The sequence below is a fragment of the Hibiscus syriacus genome, unplaced genomic scaffold (assembly GCF_006381635.1).
Source record: "Hibiscus syriacus cultivar Baekdansim isolate YM2019G1 unplaced genomic scaffold, ASM638163v2 tig00111617_pilon, whole genome shotgun sequence".
NCBI classification, from domain to species: Eukaryota; Viridiplantae; Streptophyta; class Magnoliopsida; order Malvales; family Malvaceae; genus Hibiscus; species Hibiscus syriacus.
The window spans coordinates 145,704-163,488 of NW_024063136.1; the positions used below are offsets into that span (position 1 = coordinate 145,704).

At 31.3% G+C, this 17,785-nt stretch overlaps 1 pseudogene; it reads right to left on the reverse strand.

Moving 5' to 3' along the window:
• Positions 1 to 2,684: 2,684 nt before the first annotated feature.
• LOC120165862 lies at positions 2,685 to 12,658 on the reverse strand (annotated as a pseudogene).
• Positions 12,659 to 17,785: the final 5,127 nt, after the last annotated feature.

The window sequence follows — 17,785 nt, forward strand, 5'->3', positions numbered from 1 at the left end:
GGAACCGAATTACCGTCATTTCCTCCTTTACCAGCTAACTTTGAACTGACTCGGGTTACGAGAATTGACAGTGAGTACTAGATTATATTTTAGATTTAGATTCGATTTTTTTTATATAGAAATAGGTTATCATTAAATTATTCTGTGGTAAATTATTCGGTTTGACCCACTGTTAGAGTTTATCATGGGATACATCCCATTCATCGTTAGAATTATTTTACTGAAGTGTGTCTTTGTCCAATGCTATAGTTATTTATGTGTTGTTTGATTGATTGGTATTCACTTTTGAATTGAAAGCATGTCTCTTATGTGAAATTGATTGTATAAAATGTAATTCTAAGAATAGTATGTAATGTATATTGATACGTCAAATATAAATTTATGTTACGTATTCGAAATATTTGAATAGGTAATTTATACATTCGAATCAAATCAAAAATTAGATATATGTTATGCTATCATGTCATACTGGGTTGGGATTGTTATATGGAAGTTCAGTGTATTCACCCAACTTAAAGGCAAACTCAACTTCAAATGGTGTGTAGTAGAAAGTTATTTTGGGATATCTACTATTCGGACCGTGTAAGTGTAACACCCTAAATCTTATATTAGTAATTTTGGGTAAACCTGGTAGGTTTAGATAAACTAAGGGTGCGTTTGGTTCACGGAATATAAGATTACCAGTGGGAATAAAAGATTACCAGGGAATAGGATTACTGGGAATGTTGTATTTTGTGTTTGGTTGGTTTAGCAGGAATGTAAGATTACCGTGTTTGGTTAAAGGAATAAAAGATTATTGGAATGTATATTTGACCAAATTATCCTTATTATATATATATATATATTTTTAACAAGTTGAAAAATATTTATATATTTTCTTTAAAAATTTAAATTCATAAAATGTATATAATTTTTTTTACAAAATTGAAAATATAAAAAAGTTTAATGAAAGGGTAAAATTTTATTTTTTCATATAAAATTTTAATTATAGATTTTTTTTATAAATCTAAAATAGTTTAAGGATAAATTTATAATTTAACATTCGTAGAATTTTTATTATTCAATGACAGAATAAGGATATTTTTGAAAGAAAAAATAATTTTAAGGGCATTTTAGTTCAAAACGTCGGTAATCCAACAATATCTAAGGAAAGAGAAAAAATGATATTCCCGGTAATATACCCCAAAAAATCCACTATTAATAATGTAAGATTACCGGGAATGACATTCCCGACCAACTAAACGGGGAATGTGGATTCCATTCCTATGAGAATCTCACATTCCCCCAACCAAACACATCAAGGGTCTATTAAGAAGCTTTGGGGTTAAGATGAGTGGAGTTGGTTTGGGCTTGAACCCATTTAGGTTTAAAAATAGTGTTTTTATTCGATAATAAAATAGGAAGGACCAAGGGATTGATTTACCTATTATTTTATCTCTAAGGTTGAAATTTATTCAATTTTATGGTGTCATCGGAAAAAAGGGAAAAGGTTAAATCCTTTCTCATGTCTCATTTTCCGTAAAGTTGTCTTCTTTCTCATTCTAAACTCCACATTCTTACTTTTGTTTTGGGCAAATGTGATAGCTTTGAGATCCTTTCTTCCTTATTCCGAGATTGTAAAGTAGTGTAATCCTCACTTCTTAAGTTTCCATTCAAGCCTTCTCCCTCATGTTTTGACCGTGAAATGTCATAGTTGGGGGTTTAATGTGGTTTTAGCAACTTTGATAAAATCAACTTGTTATGGGGAGAAATGAAACATTTAGGAAACTATTTATCTTTTTTTTTGAGTTTCTAAGCAAGTTAGTAACTTATTCCTAGTTCTTTGATTAGTGCAAGAGGTAGGCGAAAGCTCCAAAGACAATGGTAAAGAGAAGCTTATTTTTGGGGTGAGCTTGGAATGTTTTCCTATAGTTTAGGAGTAAGGTAACACACTTCTAACTCATCTAATCGTTTGTAGATCATTCGATGTAGTTGCTAAGCTTGTATGAGTGTAAGGGTGTAAAAAGCTGACCCGACCTGTAAAATTGACTGAAATCGACTTGAGTCAAAACTGTTTTTGACCTACACTGTGGCAATCTGAAACCGACTCAAGTCGGAACTGGTGTTGACCTGAACCTGAGTTTAACCTGGAAATTGTGGATCTGAACCCGACCTGCACCCGATCTGAGAACGACCTGAACCCGAATTGAACCGAAAATATGATACCCGAACCCGAACTGCATCCGACTGATATGAACCCGAACCGAGATTGACCTGGTAAATAACTGGTATTACCCGACCTGTTTTCAACCTGACCTGTTATGAACCTGACCTATAATTGACTCAACATAAATGATCTGACATGTTAAAGTGATATGATATTATTCTGACTTATAAGTAATAAATTATAATTAATATAATTATATTATTTTAAATTTATAATAATTAAATTTAGATTTTATATTAGTTAAAATTCTTTATATTTTTTACAATTCTTATATTATAATTTGTATATTATAAATTTGATTTTTATATTAATTCCAATTCTTTATAATTCTTATATTATAAATTTTATTTATAATCACTAAATTAAATTTAAATATTATCTTATTAAACATGATTTTTTAAATTATATAAATTGAGTTAAAATATTCATAAATCTAATTAAAATATTAATAAATCTAAGCCAGAACAATCCCACAAGCTGCGTTTCTTTAGTCGGCTGTGTTTGATGATAAGCTTTCGGTACATAAGGTGCAGTTTATTGTTCAATACATTTGGAACTTCACTATCATAATTTTGATAGAAGGTGGATTCTGAGAATAAGGATCGCATATTGTCATCCCACAATCCATAAGTTCAAGAAGAGGTAGTTGAGCCATGGCAAACTGAATTCCACCTGAGAAATGCAGAGAAACATGTTAGTGAATAGGTTTAGAGAAGAATAGGGCATTTACAGGATAAATGCAGGAATTCACAAGGCGTATGTGCGAGTCTTAGACACTACGATTACTTGAAGTTATGTTGGGACAAAGAGCAAGGAGGAGTCTTAGACAGAAATCTCCAGAGGTTGCCAGTTTCTTCTTCTCATTCCACACGCATTTCTCCACCTCGGCTATGCTGGCTGCTGGGAAGGCACTCCCCCTGAGTACGCCGATATTCGATATCAATGTAATTACGGCAAAGTGATGCTTTTCGTGTTATTCAGTTAAAACTCACCATCTGAGCTTTCATGAAAAATGGTTGTGGAATGTTGAGCCCTGTGCCGAGAAATTCTTGGAGCATCTCGTTGCTCACTTTTGATAGTGTTTCTTTCGAAGCTTTCACAAGGCCGAATTGAGAAATCACATCCTCGGCATACTCCGTTGTTGAATGCAATACCCATCGTTCACTGCACATTGGAAAAGCAAGTAACATAAGAATATGCCAAAAACTAATAATAAACGAAAATTTAATTGCTCGACTCAGAGATTTTCAACACCACATTGGTTAATTGCAGGTACCTGAATCGTATAATTTCAAAATGATGTCAACTCCACATTTGTTAATTGCAAATACATATATATATATATATATACACACACACACATTTTCAAGCGCATTGGTTAATTGCAGGTACCTGAATCGTATAATTTCAAAATGATGTCAACACCACATTGGTTAATTGCAAATACATATATATATATATACACACACACACACATTTTCAAGCGCATTGGTTAATTTTGCAGATAAGATGATATCCCACCGAAGACAAAGGATCATTGAAAGCTAGCACAGAGCAAAACAAGGATGAACAGGAATATTCCGCAGTTTCGCCAACTCCGGAGCCAAACTCAAATCTGTATGGAATACAACAGATGAAGGCGAGGACAATAACTTGTCAAATAATATATTCAGTTCTTCTTTGTGCATATTTTCCTTGAAAATAACAAACAAATAAATGAAAGACTATATTTGTGATAATCTGTGGTATTCCTGAATTCTTGTAGATCATTTTGAAATAATATAGTCCAGGGTTGCATAAAAAATGACACATGGTATACAGTCATATAGACCATAGAGGATTAAATAACATGCACAGTTGGATTTGTAAGAAGGGGTTGCCAAACATGTAGGCGTAAATTATCATACCAAGAGGGGGTGGTTTTCCTGTTACCGCTGTAAACCTTGGCGAAGCAATATTTTTGTCTGATGCAACCACTCCCTTAAAACGACCAAGATGTTGTCCGTCCAAACCCATCACCGACCATAAATTTTTGTGGTCTAACCATTCAAAGTTCACGATACCCACATTAAACTTACTCTCTACTCATGAAGAACAGATAAAGTGGGAGCATGGAAATTTAGGAGTAAATCCAACCTCAATAAGGAGCTTAAAAACAAATCAGTCTTGCTACACACCAGGCTTGTGGCCTAATGCTTTGCAAATGGAATTCATTCCGAGCATGCCAACATATTTCTTGGTTTCTTTCTCCTAACAATTAATTAGTTCAGGAAAACTTATTTGACAAGAAAGCTTAATGTTGCTCACAATCTCTTTTCATGGACAAAGCATGATAAATGTTAAGGAACACTGGATGCAAAACAAGGGGTACACTTACTTGAAAGAATAATACAATCATAACGGCCAAAGGTGATGAAGGGTTACATGAAAGAAGCCTACGATCAACCCCAGAGGTAAACACAAGCGTATCGAGTTGAACAGTACAAGTAAATTAGAAAGAACAATATAGCAGGTAAGCACTTAAGAAGCAAAGATAGCAAAGATCATTAGCATATAACAATATCATATACAGCTTCATAATAAGAACAATGTTTTTTTTTTGTAAAAGGTTACTTTGTATATTAGAATATAAAATAAGTATACACCCCAAGGCCCTCGTTAAAAAACCTCCCTAATCCTACTCGAAGGAAAAAAATTATGCCTTGCGTTGTAAAGGCCAAAAGCAGACCCTTACATACAAGCATAAATGAGCTACAAAGTATGGGACAAGCCCCAGCCGAACCACTTAGAAACCAGGACAAAACTGGCAGCAGACGCCAAAGCTAGTCTGAGAACAATACCGGACAAAAGAAATACTATGGGAAAACAATATCGCAGGTTCAGACTCAAAACAGAAACAATGACCATTAAACACCGTATACTGGAAACGCAGACCTGTAAGCGCGGCACTTAAAGAACTCAATTAGCCTGCACCACGAACGATTGCTACAGGGTTTCGGACAAAATCAATCACCATTGGAATCAATCTTGGCCATAAGCAATTCCCCCAAATCCCTATCTGAAGCAAAGCATTGTCAAAAATTTGAATCTGCAGAAAAGCATTGTTAGAATAAGAACAATGTTGTGAGCTCTCAAGAGATAAAGGGGAAAAAACTATCCGAAAACATCATTGATCACTGCTCTCTACTCATAAGCAAATCGATATATAATTAAAGATAAAATCATACAAATAAACAGATACCAGTATCAGCTTGAGGGGTTCAGTGTTGACAAATTTGTTGGTTGAACAATCAAAAGACCCAAAATTTGATTTCCATTCAGCAACAAGGCCTCTTGATTCCCACTCAGCAACAACACTCAACACATCGGTATTTGTCACTGTGAAATAAGGAGCACCGTGATCGAACAGCAGCACAAACAATGAAAGAGGAAAAACGAGATAAAAGGGATTGGTTTTGGATGCTGAGCGGGGAAGAAGAGAGATGGAAAATAAATGAGGGTTTGGCCGGGAAGAGAGGGAGAAAATGGTTATTTTGGCGTCAATTTTTAATCTTATTCCTATAAAATTTATATTAATAAACTATTTATAATTAATATTAAAATAATTATATATTATAATTAATATTAATATAATTAATATTAATATTAAATTATATTAATATAATATAATTTGTAATTAATATTAATATAAAATATAGTCTATAAAGTTAATATTAATATAAACTATATGTTATAAATTATATAGTATAGTTTATAAACTATAGTTAATATAATTAATATTGATATAGTATAGTTTATAAAAAATATACTATATTAATATAAATTATAGTTAATATAATTAACATTAATATAAACTATATAATACATTAATATAAACTATATAATACATTAATATAAACTATAGTTTATAAATTATATACTATAGGTTATAAAGTATAAACTCTATAGTACACTAATATAAACTATTGTTTATAAACTATATGTTACGTATATAGTTTATATAACATATACTATAAGTTTTATACATGGTTTATGTATACTATACATAATTATACATACATGTACTATAAGTTACATATATAGTTTACATGTATACATATAATATAGGTTATATATATTAACTATTGTTTATGTATAATGTTTAGGGATTAGGGTTTAGGATTTAGGATTTACGGTTTAGAGTTTAAGATTTAGTGTTTATTGTTTTTATAAACTATATACTTTATTATTTTATATAGGTTATGCATAGTGTTTCTATAAACTATATATATATATTCTATAGATTACTTATGTTAGTTATACATACATATATATACTACATTAATACAAATTATAATTTATAAACTATATATTTTATATAGTTTATAAATATATAGTTTATATATATATATATATATTAATATAAATTATATTCTATAAACTATATACTTTTTATAGTTTATACATATATAGTTTAGCTATATATTTCATATAAACATAATATATATATATATATATATATAGCTTATAATAATTATATAGTTTTATATATATATATATATAGTTTTATATAAATTATTTTTAAATAATGAATGCAATTTACTATATACTTACATACTTTATATTTAAGCTATATATATATATATATAGTTTATATATACTATATATGGTTTATACATACATATTATATAAAATTATTTAATAAAATTAATAAAATTATTTAAATGTAAATTATATAAAATATGATTAATTAGGTGTTAAATAAATAGTATGTCACATTGCATATTATATGGTTCATAAATAATAGTACATGCCATATTAATTTCATTTGAATTATTAATATTTTAGTTGCCTGTTTATGGTTTAAAGTTTATGGTTTATGGTTTATGATTTAAGGTTTATGGTTTCTATAAAATTATGTAGTTTATTACTTTATATAGTTTATACATAGTATTTCTATAAACTATATAAGTAATTTTATTTATATATATTTATATATATATATATATATATATATATTATACATACATGTACTATAAGTTACATATATAGTTTAGGGGTTAGGGTTTAGGGTTTATTTTTTTTTATAAACTATATACTTTATTACTTTATATAGTTTATGCATAGTGTTTCTATAATATATATATAATTTATAGATTACTTATATAGTTATACATACATATATATACTATATTAATATAAATTATAATTATAAACTATATATTTTATATAGTATATACATATATAGTTTATATACATACATACATACATACATACATACATACATACATACATACATACATACATACATACATACATACATACATACATACATACATACATACATACATACATACATACATACATACATACATACACACGCACGCACGCACGCACGCACGCACGCACGCACGCACGCACGCACGCACGCACGCACGCACGCACGCACGCACGCACGCACGCACGCACGCACGCACGCACGCACGCACGCACGCACGCACGCACGCACGCACGCACGCACGCACGCACGCACGCACGCACACATACATACATACATACATACATACATACATAATTTATATATATAACTTATAATAATTATATAGTTTATAATATAAATATAGTTTATATATAGTTTATATATAAACTTATATTATATATATATTATATTTTTCAATTTTTTAAATGAATGTAATTTACTATATTTTTCATTATTTCTTCACATTTTGCATTTATTTTGATTTAATTTTTTTGTTTTTTTAATTTATTTCAATTTTAAGTCTTTCACTTTTATATGTATTCAATGCATGCATGCATGCATGCATGCATACATACATACATACATACATACATACATACATACATACATACATACATACATACATACATACATACATACATACATACATACATACATACATACATACATACATACATACATACATACATACACATACATACATACATACATACATACATACATACATACATACATACATACATACATACATACATACATACATACATACATACATACATACATACATACATACATACATACATACATACATACATACATACATACATACATACATACATACATACATACATACATACATACATACATACATACATACATACATACATACATACATACATACATACATACATACATACATACATACATACATACATACATACATACATACATACATACATACATACATACATACATACTACTACATACATACATACATACATACATACATACATACATACATACATACACATACATACATACATACATACATACATACATACATACATACATACATACATACATACATACATACATACATACATACATACATACATACATACATACATACATACATACATACATACATACATACATACATACATACATACATACATACATACATACATACATACATACATACATACATACATACATACATACATACATACATACATACATACATACATACATATACATACATACATACATACATACATACATACATACATACATACATACATACATACATATACATACATACATACATACATACATACATACATACATACATACATACATACATACATACATACATACATACATACATACATACATACATACATACATACATACATACATACATACATACACATACATACATACATACATACATACATACATACATACATACATACATACATACATACATACATACATACATACATACATACATACATACATACATACATACATACATACATACATACATACATACATACATACATACATACATAATTTATATATATAACTTATAATAATTATATAGTTTATAATATAAATATAGTTTATATATAGTTTATATATAAACTTATATTATATATATATATTATATTTTTTCAATTTTTTAAATGAATGTAATTTACTATATTTTTCATTATTTCTTCACATTTTGCATTTATTTTGATTTAATTTTTTTGTTTTTTTAATTTATTTCAATTTTAAGTCTTTCACTTTTATATGTATTCAATTTAGTCCTTAAATTTATATTTGCATCTTCATTTGGCCCATTGTTAGTTGTTATTTGTATTGTTGTAACTGGCCCATAACTTTTTAAATGTGTTTAATTTAGTCCTTTTTATATTAATTTAAACATCATATTTTTAATTTATTTCGATTTAATCCCTTATCTATGTGTTGTTTAATTTATATTTTAAAATTTTATTTGTAATTTTACATTTCTTCAATTTTATCCTTAAATTTATATTTTTTACAAAATTGATCCATGGATATTTATTTCTCTCTTAATTTACTCGAAATTATATACAATTACAACTTGCAATTCATCAATCACGAAAGATGACAAAATAATTAATCCAAAAATAAAAATGACCTAACATGTACTCAATCCGTATCCAGTAAACATCCAACCTGAATTTTATTTGTCAATAATGTGACCCGATCTGAACGAGATTTGACTGAAGTCCACCCGAACCTGAATTAACCTGGTCTTTATCTGCTTCGGACCTGAACTGTTTTGACCTGAACTGACATCGATCCGAACTGAAAATGACCTGACCTGAACCCGATCTGGATCTGGTGTCAAATCAACCTGAAAATAACCCGAACTGATTTGACCTGACCTGAACCCGATCTGGATCTGGTGTAAAATTTACCTGACTTGACCTGTATCCGATTTTACCCGACCTGACAGGATCCGACTGAAATCTGAACGATTACCCGATTTTACATCCCTATATGAGTGCATGAAACAAATAAGTGCATTTTGGTTTTAATATGGTTATGGATGAATTATGTGTTAGCTTGGAAATGACTTAAAATGACCTCTTTTAACTCACATAAGCTTCACATAACGTTTAAGGGTCTTAGAGGGGCTTAAGGGTTGAGTGAGTATCAAACTTGTGTAAAAATAAAGTATTTATGGGTTTAGGTATTGGTACCAGTCGAACAGTACCGATATTGTTCAACAGACAATCAAAACGAAGGGTTTTTGGCTTGGTTTTTAACTGAATAAAGTATCAATACTATTTTTAGGGTATCGATACCAAGGATTTGTGTATTATAATCATTATTAGATTGCAAATCCTAGTAGCCAATTTTGGTATCGGTACTCGGACAGTATCGATACCCTCTAAAGAAAAAAGTATGAATACTCTAAGTAAGAGTATCAATACTAAGTTAATTTACCAAACTTTGAATCCATATTCGGTATCAATACTCCATATAATAATATTATTACTATAAGACTTTCTCAAAACATCGAATGTATAATTGTATCGGTACCAGTAGAGGGTACTTGTACCCAATAGTTGATAGGGGTGCGCAAATTCGGATATCAGATCTGACCAGATTTGAAAATTCAGATATCCAAAAGTTTTTTGATTTAATATAACTTATTCGTATTTAATTAATCCTAATTTTTATTGGGTTAGTGCTTTAATGGATTGGTGGGTTACTCATTTATTGGGCTAAAGGGTATATAAAATCATGAAGCTCAATATATTTTCAGATTTTCGGATAATTTGAAATTGAAATTTATTTGATTCGTATTCGATCTGATTATCCAAAAAAATTCAGATATCCGAATTTTCAGATCAGATCAAATCTTTTTGCACATCCTTAAGAACTGATATCGATACTAAATGACTTAGTATTGATATCATCAAACTAGAGTGAATAAAAAGTCTAGGTTCGATATATGGACTTGGGAGGGGTTCAAGGATCACCATAATTACTCAATAAATCCTATAAGTGGAAACATCAAAGAATCTATAATAAGCATAAGAAAAATATGAAGAATAGTTCCATAAAACTTATGCCCTTGTTTAACGCTCAAAAAATAATAAAGACACCCGAGTTACTTGTGTATACACGACAATTGTTTGTTGATGAAAATATTCAGATATGTCTAAGTCAGTGTTGAGGCACCTTTAAACTAGTTGGGCATAGGATCTGATTCTAAGTGACCCCAGAGACATCCCAAGTATTCCCAATGAGTAAACTAGCAGGGTGTAGGCTTCGATGCTAAGTGATTTCAGAGGTATCCTAGATACTACTAGGCAATGAAGGCCTTTTTAGATGAATATTCCGATATTAAGTGACTTCAGCCTTATCTAGGGTACTGATAACCCCATAAAAAAGTTATATTTCATGCATTTTTACTTAAGTTATTGTTTGTTTGAAAGCCCATTTCATTGCATATAGTTGTATTTGGACCTATTTAGTTGTATATAGTGGTGTTTGTTTTGCTACAACATTATCTGTATATAATTTGTGCTATTTACAGGAAAGTTGTTGTTATTCTAATAATGTGTAGGTAAATAAGGCTAAAGGAGAATATGAGAAATACTACAATATTCTGGACGACATTCTTGGGCGTAGAAAATGACAAAAAAGACGAAGATATTTTGATGATTACTGCCAAGCTATCCAGTCCACACGTGCATTCCTCTTCCAGCTACCCTTGTGAGCCCTACTACTAGTCGTGCCTACCTCTTCATGTGAAGGGAATGATCCCTTAGGGTACAAAAGGAATTTGGGCATAAAACACTAGGATGTCTTTAGTATAAATAGATAAAATTACCCTCATTTTAGGAGAGCTTTTAAGAAGAATAAGATAAGAGAGAGAGGAAGATACGACTACAAAAAATCTCTATTTCCTCTTTTTTTTCCTTCTTTCGTGATGTCCTCCATAACCAAGCTCCAAGGGGATAACAAGCTAAGCCTCTGAGACAAACTAGCTTTACTAAGGTGGTGTAAGGCGGTACTTCAAGGCTCATGACAGCTCATGTGTTGGGGAGTTTTTTCTTATCCCTTTTTACTTTTCATGTTTATTTATTTGTGGGTTTGTAATGGAACGAATATTGATGATGGATGATTCTAGCCCCGCCTTGAACTAACTTATTTGGTGTTAGTTTGCTATAGATGATTATGTTTTTGTTTAAATGAATAGTTTAATATTTTTTATGTTTAAATATTTTCTTTTTTTATTGTTTAAATGCTTAGATTTGTAAAAACATTCGAGAGATAGCCATTATCTATATTTGATGCTTAATATCGAGAGAGTTAGGCTAGATTGACGTGAACAATGAGGTTGAGTTGGGAAGTAAAAACCTAACTCATTTTAGAGATAAGGATAAAGTTTCAAGAACTAAAAAGAGTAAGACTTAGTCTATAGTATTTTACTGATGTTTACGCTGAGAGGTATTGCCGTAGCATTTTCACTATCAGGTTCCTTACAAGAAATAACCTAGGAACACTTAGCAAACTTTGTCGAGCAATATACGAATGAAAAAGGTTGACCATTCTATAGACAAGGCATAGGTTTCCGTAGTAAACCTAATCATTTATCATTATAGAGCTTGTTTGTGTAAGGTTGCCAAGTCATCTTATTTCATACCTGAATTCTCAATCATTTTGCTATAGCATCGTAACACCCCAAATTTTGGGTTTGTAGTTTCGATTTGTCCGAGAGACTTATAGACCCCTTGAATTTTATAATTCAGGTCGTTGGGCTTAATTAGGTTAGACTTGGGCCCAATTAGGCATAAAAAGGGATTTTGAACTGTGGAGAGATGTGGAAGGACCAAAAGTGTAATTTCTCCATTTTGTAAAGTTTAGGGTTTTTATAACTCATTTCCAATTCATTCTCTTCATTTTTCTTCCTTTTCTCTTATATTTATTCTTCAAGTTCCATAGCTCTAACGTAAGTTTTTTAGCATTTTTCATATTTTAAATCCATCCACAATCCCTCCAATAGCATTATTTAAGTATTTAAAGCTTTGGGTTTTTATTTTTGCAAGAAAAAGAGGGGTTTTATCATCCAAGCCTAGAGGAGAGTGTTTTTTAGCTAAAGAAGCTTCATTTCGGGATCCTTTAATCAAGGTAGTGTATTTCTAATCCTTTGGAGTATTAAGGCTTTCATAAATATGATGAATTACAAATATTTATGTAGTTGAACATTTTAGGGTCTAAACTTAATTCATGCCATAGATGATGTTTTAGAAGTAAATAAGGTTTTTTATAAAACTTTAAGACCCTAAACAACTACCCACAATATTAATACATGATTAACAACCAAATTATGGCCTTTAAAGTGATTTTAGGTGTTTTTGAGCCTAAATAAAACATTTTAGGGTTTAAGTATCTATACTAGGATGAACAATATCGATACTAGATGAATTGAGGTAAAAATTAGGGATTTCAGGAAGAGAGTATCAATAATGCCCCTACAGTATCGATACTCAAGGAAACAATATCAATATTGAGCCCCATTTTCAGTAGCAGAATGCATTTTTGGTACCGATACTCATAGGGTATCGTTACAACAAGTGGAGTATCAATACTACCTACCTTAGATGATCAAATTCGACCTAATAAAAGTTTGTAAGAGCTAGCTAGGGATGGTCTGTAAGGACTAAACTTAGTCCGTGAGGGACATAAATGACCAAAAGGGCCCCAACGACACTCGTAGGAGTGGGTTACAACCAGAGTAACCATAGTAGGCATAACATATCCAAGTATCTTCAATTGAGCACATAATAAATATCTAAGAATGGAGGATCATTGGGGAAGATGTATCGACAAGCAGTATGACCAAATAATCATATTATGAAATAACATAATTATGTATTGCAAATGATAGATAGTGATGGATGTCATGTGTTCCTTTAATTTGAGGGTGAATTGAGGGAGAATGTAGTAAGAGAGAAAATAACATCGTTACCTAGATTAGCATAAAGAATTCTCTAGAGTTAGGGAATGCCTAAAATACCTTAAGTAACGAATAACTAGATTATCATATATCATTAGTAGTAACATACTAATAAACCCTTGCATCACGTTCTAGTTGAGAGAATGAGCGAGATAATGACTAGGATGAATAGTAAACGAGAACAAAAACAACTTCAAATATCTAAAAATATGAGTATCATAAAACTAGACTTTGTGTGACACTTGGTAAACAGCCAGGACACCCGAGTTACTTTAACAACATGGCGATTGTCTTGTTTGTTAGAATATCTATATATATACTAGTTGGTGCTAAGGCACTTCAGATGCCAGTTCGGCGTTGATGCCCCAAGACTTGACGGAGTAAGTTGGTGGGGGTGTATGTTTCTGATGCAACTTCGGATCTCACCCTAGATAACTAAGGGGTCGAATGTACATTTCCGATGCAGTTCTAGATCTCACCCAGGCACCCAAGGGTAACTTAGGAAGGCTAGAGAGCTATGTGAGCTCCAAGATACAACCCTTCAGTAGCACCATGATGCCTACCTTAGCTTGTGTGTTGCATAGTAGTTTCAGTGTTACATTCAGATAATTTACAACATATCAGTATTGCATTCAAACAATCCACAACAGAGTCAATATTACATTCTGATAATGCATAACATAATTATTATTGCATTTAAATAATGCATAACAGAGTCAATGTTGCATTCAGATAGTGAACATGAGTGTCAATATCGCATTTAGACAATGCACAATAGATACAGTTAGTAAGGATTGGAACCTTTTAGAGGTGTTTTCATGTCTAATACCTTAGCAGAAGATTTAGGGAAGTGTGAGACTCTTACCCTAGTGATAGAACAACTAAGCCTTAAGTAAGTAGTGTTTGATATAGATCATGCATGACCTACTGCTTAGTATCATGTCTTCAACATGCTTATGTTTACGAAATTCTTAATGATGTTTTAGATTAGCGATTATACTGTTGGGGTTTGTAAGTTCATCATTCGGATGAATTTCGTTGGCAGGTCAGTAGCTTGAGCAGTTTGTGGAGTGTTGTCGCAGCAGGACTTTTAGCATTTCCTTCAGAGTAATGTACCGTAGTTTAGTGGGCATATGTATTTATAGAACCTTACTCATGTAATCAGATTTATGATTCAATTTTGTTTTATTTGATTTAAACTATGTGTCACAAAACTCTGGTTTTATTAAATGTTTTTATAAAAGTTATTTATGTTTTATTTATGGTATTGTTCAACATGTTTGAAAAGAAAACGAATAGGTTTTGAAAAAAATCAAGGGTTGCATCGATTAGGGTGTTCAAAATCGGGTACCCAGAATTTTCGGGTACTAAAATACCGACTCATGTCCCAGCCCATGACATCTGGGTACCCGTAAGTCGGGTACCTGTATTTTTACATAATTGGAAAATTTTATTAAATAATAAAATAAAATATAATTAAATTTAAAGTGTTTTGAGGTTAAAATAAATATTTTAAAAAATAATTTAGAATGTTAATGTGAAATAATTTAATAAATTTAAAATTTAGAATCTTATGGTAGTAAAATTTAGGAAATTAGGAATTTAGAATAAATAAACATTAATATAAAACTTTAGAAATTAAAAATTTAGAATGTTATGGTATCAAAATTTAAGAAATTAGGAATCAGGGGTTACCTCGGTTAGAGTAAAATAATTTGAAAATTAGAAATAAACATTTAATATATATATATATATATAATAAATCTAGAATCGAGTCATTGGGTCAAAGGTCAGTTGTAAGGTTTCATAGGAGACCATCAGGTCCACCATCAATGGCGATCTTTAGAAGCTCTGGTAGAGTTTTGGATTATATAGAGTGTGAGGATTGTGGTAAAAATTCAGCAAAGAATGTGCTTTAAACTTTCAATGGAGTGTTATGTATGTGGATCCTTGGCGCATGCGGTAAGGGATTACCTTAGTTCAAGGGGCGATATTTCAGCTTGATCGAGGGAAGTGATCCCAATAGTTCAGCATGATTGAGAGCCTACACAAGGAGGCACTAGTTCTATACTCAGACACAAGAATAGAAAAATAAATCGACCGTTTCTTAATTCGAATAAGCATGATTCAACTTGGCGGATTATGGAGGACAAGGTCAAGATGTTGATGTCGTATATAAGATGTCAGATAAATAATCCAAAAGTGCGGATCCAAGAGGCTAGTAGGTAGACCTTAGTAGATTAAACAAGGTTACCTTAGATAGTTATTGAGGTCTTAGATCAGACTCGATAGTCGACCTAAAGGAAGTTGTTAACACAAGTGTTGTTTGACCTCAGGATTTTAGGATTCATAATCAAAAGAATGTGTGGTTGTTCCTTGTTGAGTTCAAGATCAACTCTAAGAAATGTTTAGCTATAGAATCTTTCACCCTTTCATGTTTCGTAGGGGAATATTCTTGTGGGTTGTCTGAGTCAGATACAAGACTATAATGATATCTCCATATCATCAATAGAGGGTTAGTGTGATCGACCCATAGAGAATTAGTAATTCCAGGTCTAGTTTTCGAGGTAAAGATCTCTATGAGAGTGTTAAAAATACTTAGGTTACTCTTTCTAGTATAACGATCATCCTATTGTCAGAAATCTCAGAATATGTCCCAGTAAGTGTCAAGGCACTTCAGTTGTTAACTGGGCGAAGATGCCCCAAGTACTCACGAGGAGTAAGTTACCAAGTGTATATTCCTATGATGGAGTTCCAGAATTTCACCCTAGATTCCAAAGGTACTAAAGGTGTTATAATGAGTTGTGAGTCTCGAGGTGCATTGAACCTTCAGATGTCACCAGAATGCCTTATTCCATGAGCAGTAAGTAAATCAGATAAGTAATCTAAGCCTCGTCAATGGTGTCTTCGTGTTGGTAGATGAGTGCGAGATATATACAACACATAATAATAGTCAACGTTATGTAGTACTGAGGATTTTAGTGCTTCAGACTAAGAGATATATAGTATATTAAGCTACGTTTGACTAGCATTAGTTTTCATCAAATAACTCAGTAGTAGTAAGCAATAGTGAGTGTCAGACGTAGAATCTCAGAATCTTTAGTTAGAGTATGATTGTTAGAGATCTTCGCTTTGTAATGTGTGCTCTCTATGAGAGTCAAATGTTGTTAGTTTCGCTCGACAAATGGCCGATTTCCAGTTGTGAGCACTTTAAATGCTCGATCAGGTGAGTAGAGCGTATGTAAGTCACATGGTAAATGAGAAACAATCAGGTATCATGGATGAATATTGAATCAAAATTGGGTAGTAGAAGCATAGAGATCGACGTTAGTTGAGAAATATCATCTTATCTTCAGTAATCGGTATCGAGAGAATGTTGGCAAGTGCCATATCAATTTATGCAAAGAATTAACTCAATTGAGAAAGGTTAGCCAATGCAAGATTTAGCAATAGAAGTAATTTATGGCGTAGCGTCATCCTTGTGGAACGTTATAAGTGTACAGTGTCAGATAACAAGAATGTAATTTCTTTAGTTTGTGTTTTTCAAAGGTTTTCGCTTAAATTTCGACGTTGGTAGCACCTTCAGAAAATCGTAAATTGATTTGGCAAGTTTTGAGTTGCATGTCAGATTGTGATGACATATTCCTTGAGTTTGATAAGGCTTTAGATGTTTTGAGATTTCTAAATGTTAGACCTAAGGATAGGATTTTATTCAGTCCAAGTCAATTTCGACGACAAAATTTCTTTTATGAAATGGAGAGTTCTAACACCCCAAATTTTGGGCTAGTAGTTTTGGGTATATCCGAGAGACTGTCAGACCCCGTGAATT